We start from the raw sequence: 6,220 nt of genomic DNA on the forward strand, positions 1-6,220 counted from the left end.
AGCCTCATTTTCTGATAGGCCCGGAGAGTAAGACTTCATGAAACCAAAGAAGAAAACACTTTCTTAATTTAAAAAAAAAAAAAAACTGAAAAAATTAGGAGGAACAGAATAGAGAAAGGAAAGTTTTCTTGTGTTGGTGCATTCGCAGCAGAGTTCTCCTACCCTTAAAAGCTAGAGAAAGAGCAAAATAACACCCCCTCTCCTGTTATTATCAGTGGGAAGAGTCAACTGAGAATAGGTGACTTTCTCAGGATCACAGAGTGATTTAATTTAGTCACAGATGGGAAACAGAAACATCATGAGTATTAAATCCTTCATTTAAGTCAAGTCTGCAACTTTTTCTGGCTTTTCCATTTTTACACTGCTCTTTCTATTTCTTGACAATAGCATGTTAAAAACACTAATAAAATTTTGAGGCTAAGGGTATTTCAAATTTTGCTATATACTTCTGAGGTAATATCTGTCATTACATGGTAATGACAGCACAGATAATAGGTAATGGTAGTTACTCCTCTTTCAGAAACCACAGGGAATGTGAGCAGGACCAGTGGTCTTTGCGTGCAGTGCCAAGTTTCATCCATACACCCAATAGACCTAACTGGAGGGAAATGCGCATATTTAATATAAAATGTTTTGACTGTGAGCAACTTTCCTAAGATTGTGTCTGTCATTTAACATTTTAATTCTCCCTATTTTTGTAACTATGATCTTCTATATTTTATGTGATTATAAAGATGAAAATATGGCTGAATGAAGAACTATATCTCTTGCCAGAGATTTTTGTTTTTAAGTTGCAGAGGATCTGTTGTGTTGTTTAGTCATTTTAGTTTGAATTAAAGTTAAGTTAATCTTGCCTGATTAACTTCTTCATTTCTCTCCTCCTGTCACTTCCTCAGGGTGTTCTTGCCTGATCCTCAGCCAAGGCCAGGGACTTAGTTATAAGTGCAGGCTGGCTTCCTTTTTCCTTCGAGGCACTTTTCTTTGTTAGTAATTCATATTTGTTACTGGGCTTATTTAATTAGTTCTCAACTACCCCTACCAAACTATAGTTTCAGTCAGAACAGAGACTGTGTTTCCTTGGCTCACCAATACTCCCTGTCTGTCATCGTCCTGGGCAGCAAGTAGACATCTAATAAATATTTGGTGAATGAACACTTATTTTGAATTAGGTGAAAGAATGGTTCCTGGACTCATAATACAAAATTTGCTCATGTTCATTTTTGGAGAAAAGATTTATTTGGAAAAGTATTAAAAGTTCTTCATTTTAGTCTTCATGAAACTTTTGATCAATAAAAATTTTCAGGCTTTTCCCCAAAATAGATCTTTTATTTTGGGTGGAAAGAGTCACTGAGTTTGTATTTACAATGGTACTCAGCAAATAGATAAAGCAATAAATTCCAGCATCAGGCTGGTGTTGGAATCTTAAATTTTAGTGACGGTTGAAAACATATGTGATACCTGAAGTTGCCTCATGAGTTTCATGTGGAAGGCTAGCTCCAGACAGCCTTGGTCCTTTCTAAGATTTTCTACCCACTGTTTCACATCATGGTGATTAGTCCAGTTTTGGATTTCTAGGAGAGAGCAGTGGGTAGCTTATGATCAAATCTTACATACATTTTTTTCTGGTTTATTTTGATAATTTAATTATGGTTTTAACCCAGAAGGCTGCTGACTTGAAAACCCTCCACTCAGGAATTTAGGGACATGGTTAGGGACTGCCCAGTTGTTTTACAAAATTGCCAAATGCCTCATGTGTACCTTTAAATCTTTCTGTCAGTTTCAGTACCAATATGACTTCTTCCCATCCTGCTTTGCCTCCCTCTTGGGTCTTGTTTGTTCCTGTTGGAGAAATTCTGCCATTGCTATGACCTACATGGAAATGCCAGTACCCACGCCATGGGATGCTGTGTCTCTGTCTATGTTCTACTAGTTAAAGTGCTACAACATGCTAACTTTCATGCAGGAAGAAGAAGAGGATTCTTTCGGCTTTTAGAAATGACTTGTTATCTAAGAACCAAAATTTCACAAAGTCTCTAGTGAATCATTCCCACAGATCTGGCCGATACTCCTCACACATAGGCAATAAATTCTATGGAAAACATATGCCAGAAGCACAGTCCTACAGTGATGCTAAAAAGCAGGGAGGATTGTGCATGTTCTTATCTCATCAGTTCTTTCTCTTCTCCCCTATCGCTTTCTGCTACAAAGAGGACAGGACCTGAATGTTGAAAATTGGCACTTAGCTTAGAGTGACTTGGGCAATCAATCTCTTTAAAATTAGTCTTAATGTCTTCTTACCTTAGGTAGCAGTGACAATAGCAAGAATTTTCAGGAGTACCCTGAAAATAGACAAATTTTATCTTTGTTGCTCTCTTTTCTCCATCTCTTATCCTTCCTGCCTCCCTGTGGAAATTAGGACCTTCTTAGTATTCAGTGTCTAAGCATTGTGTCTTTGTGTCTTTCTGGCTGTCCAAATAACGTCAGATCATTTCTTACCCTTCCAAAGCAAAAGGTCCCTTCAGTTCAATCCTTGATAAGCTAAGTGTTATTCTGATGTTAATAATTCAAAATAAGGGATAATGGGCAGTGGATAATAGAGGGCTGATATTGCCATGGATTTTTCCACTTAAAACATTTGACAACACAAATGAATTTCAATTAAAGAATATTTCGAAAAATTTATGCCTATTTCTTAGAAGGAGTAACATATGGAATCAAAACTTCGGTCACACAATTCCCTTTCAAGCTCGGATCTTATCACTTCATCCGATTTTGCAGCACTCTGGACATAGCAAAGGGAAGAAGACAGGTATTAGTTATTATAAGGATTCAGGAAAATGTTAGATTTTGAAACCTAAAAACATAATTTTTAAAAAATTTAAAGCATTTCAATATAAACAAAGGTACAATTTTAAACAAAATTTGATGTAAAAGCAACTGTTTAACTATCTCAATCCTTAATTATTATTAATAATGTTTAAATGTAAGCCTAATTTTCTCTTTCGGTGTTAATTTTTTTTCTTACATATGCCAATACAAGAAAAAAACATTTATTAGATATTAAAATTTCTTTATACAGTGGTAGAATAAATCATTTGTGTTCTTTAATTCCCAGGGATCTATGGTTGAGAACTTTATTTCCATCAGAAGGCAAACTTTCTAATTATTGGGCTTGGCTATGAAAAAATTGGTGAGTCCTATCACTGCATTCTTCTCCTTAAAGAATTGTGCTGTCAGGGAAGCATTTATCTGACAACTGAGTTTACCCAACTCTGATACATGTCTATCACAGTTTGCAGAGTATCTAGGCCTGGAGTCAAGAATCATAGTACAAAGAGGCTGAGGGGAAGAAAGCCCTGAGGACTAGTTATGTGGGAGGCATGCAGTCACAGCGCCTGGCGTCGGAGGCCTTTCAGTCAGGCAGGCAGAACAGAATTGGCAAAGTTCAGCCATAGCTCTTAATCTAATTCAGTAGTTTTCTTCAACTATATCCAAAAAGTGCAAATATACCATTCAGTAAACAGGCAAAAAGCAGTACTAGGAAATCAGTGAAGCAGTTGTTGAAGGAAGAGAAGTGAATAACCCCTAGGGGCCAACATACTGGTAATTTACCTGATATTTTAATGAAAACTAGAAATAATATTCCTAACATATTTTAAAATATGTTAACATGGCAAAATAGAAAATACACTGAACTTAGAGTTAGATGGTAGGAATTTTGTACAGTTTCCTCCAATTGCTACCTACTTGAATTTTGAAAAGCACTTCTCCTTTCAGTCTGTTCATTTATAAAAGAAATTTACATGGCCTACTTTCCTCATAAGAAAAATGTGAGGATAAATGAGGGGATGCACACGAAAACACATGTAAAGTTAAATGCTAAGAAGAAATGTAAAGAAAAAAATAAAAGAGAGATTCCAACATCAATCATATGATGGAGAGCAAGCAAAGTGGAGGAAAGGGGACTGTCCAACAGAAAGAATTAAATTCCACATTCAAATATAGAGAGGGGTAGGTTAGACTAGAGACATAATGAAAAAGCTGATCATCGTATAGGAATATTCTTTTGTTGGTTTCATAGACTAATCACAGATAAGTCATCACCTTTAAAACGCAGATTAATTATCTCTTGATCCCTGTTCTTTAGTTACTTTGTATTCTTAAACTCTTATAAATTTTTTATTAATAGCAGTCCATATGAACTGAAATTATTTTCTGGATTGACAAAAGTAGCAATGTAACACTGTAGACCAATAGCAATAAACTAAAGCCTGCGTAAATCAGCATGTTCAACCCTTTTCCTTGTACTTAATGTTCCTGAGGAAAAGAAAGACACCACCTTTAGTTCCCACTTCGGATTAGGAAGTGTGCCTATCTCATGGAATCCTCACAGGCATCTTATGAGGAAGGTGCTATTCACATATGGGGAAATGAAGGTCTATTGAGGTTCAGTAGATTAATATTAGTAGGTCTTCTAAAGTCACTTAGAAATTTTTAACTGTGTTTATGTTAAAGAAAAAAAAATCTCACTGATGAGCAGACAGAGGTTGGTTTTATTCCTATACTATTGCCAGCAATAGGGGAGAGAGTTCAGATCAAGTCTGAATACTCAACTCAGCTGAGACAAAAGGCAGAAAAGTTTTTATGTGCTCAAGTGAGCTTGTGGAGGACATGAGGGGGAATGGTGATCAACGGGATGGAAGGAGCACGTTGAGTTACCCTTGAATTTGCTCTGTGATCAGACCATCTGTGTTTGCTAATGAAGATCCATACATCCAAGTTAGGCTCCTACCCTCCCTAAGAAACTGGGAGACAGAAGTGCTATTTCCTTGAATGTTTAAATTTCAAAGAGATTGTTAGCTGGTCCTTGAGAAAGACATTTTCTGAGTTGTAGAACTAGCAAAAAGCTAAGGACCAGTTCACAAGCATTTCAAAGAAGTCGAGAAAAAAATTACAAATTTTCTGAAGTAAATGCTCTAGAAAAAGGGAGGATATAGGCCTATAGTCAGGATAAAAACTCTGAAGTTTAGCCAAGCTCAGGGGAACATTTGGACTGTCTCAGTCAGTTTAAACTTTACAATTGTCATGGGAAATGTAAAACAAAGAAAACCAAACCAAAAAACCTGCAGGCCTTAGCCCACACCAATTAAATTCTGAAAATTGGTATCTCTGGTGACTTTGGTATTGATATACATTTTTTATTGTGGTAAAGAACATGTAATATGAAATCTACCTTTTTAACAATTTTTTTGCTTTACAATATGTACTGCTAACTATATGCAGACTGTCGTATAGCAGATCTCTATAACTTTTCATTGTGCATGACTGATATTCTAAACCATTAGAAATGTGGTATATACATTAAATAGAGTAACATTCAGTCTTAAAAGAGAAGGAAATCTTATCATATTTTATACTATGGATGAACCTTGAGAATATTAAACTAGGTGAAGTAAACCAGTCACAGAAGGACAAATACTGCATAATTCCATTTAAATGCTGCTCAGGCATTTGGACTGTGGTTTGAGAATCACACGTGTAGGTGCTTGTGCCATAATGTCACACTCCAAACCTCCCTGACTGAGCTATGAAGATATTCTCCATTCTTCACCATTTCACCTTCCTTACCCCCATGGTTTTTTTAATGGCAAGGATTATTTTAGATTTGGTGATGATGTAGTCATTTCAGTTTTAGTGATGGTGTAATCTCTGAGTACTTAGTTATATGAATATGTTCTGTAAGACACTACTGGTTGCCAATCTCTTCCCCTCCCCTTTTTGATTTATATATTCTGTTTTCCTTGGACAGTGACACACTCAGGGTAAACAGGCTCTGCCACAGATTCAGGAAATGAATTACGATTGGTCAACAAGGAAGATGAATGTTTCCCCTTTGCTAAGTAACTCCTTTAATTAATTGTAAAAATTACCCAGTACTAGCAAATAAAATGTAAAAGCAATGTCCTGAGATGCTACCGGGAAGGATTTTTTTCTCCCAGTACAGAGAAATAGTGAGAATATTTTTCTCCTTCTTATTTCTTCGAATGGATTGTACAGCAAATGATGCTTAGAGTTGAGACAACCCTCTTGCAACTAGGAAGTAACAAGCTAAATGTTGAAAAATCAACTACTGAAGATGGCAGAATGGAGAGTTAGAAGAGCCTGGTCCTAAATGATATCATTACATTACTGCACCAAACTAAGAATCATCTACTTCCAG

The sequence above is a fragment of the Pteropus medius genome, unplaced genomic scaffold (genome assembly GCF_902729225.1).
Source record: "Pteropus medius unplaced genomic scaffold, Ma_sr-lr_union100, whole genome shotgun sequence".
NCBI classification, from domain to species: Eukaryota; Metazoa; Chordata; class Mammalia; order Chiroptera; family Pteropodidae; genus Pteropus; species Pteropus medius.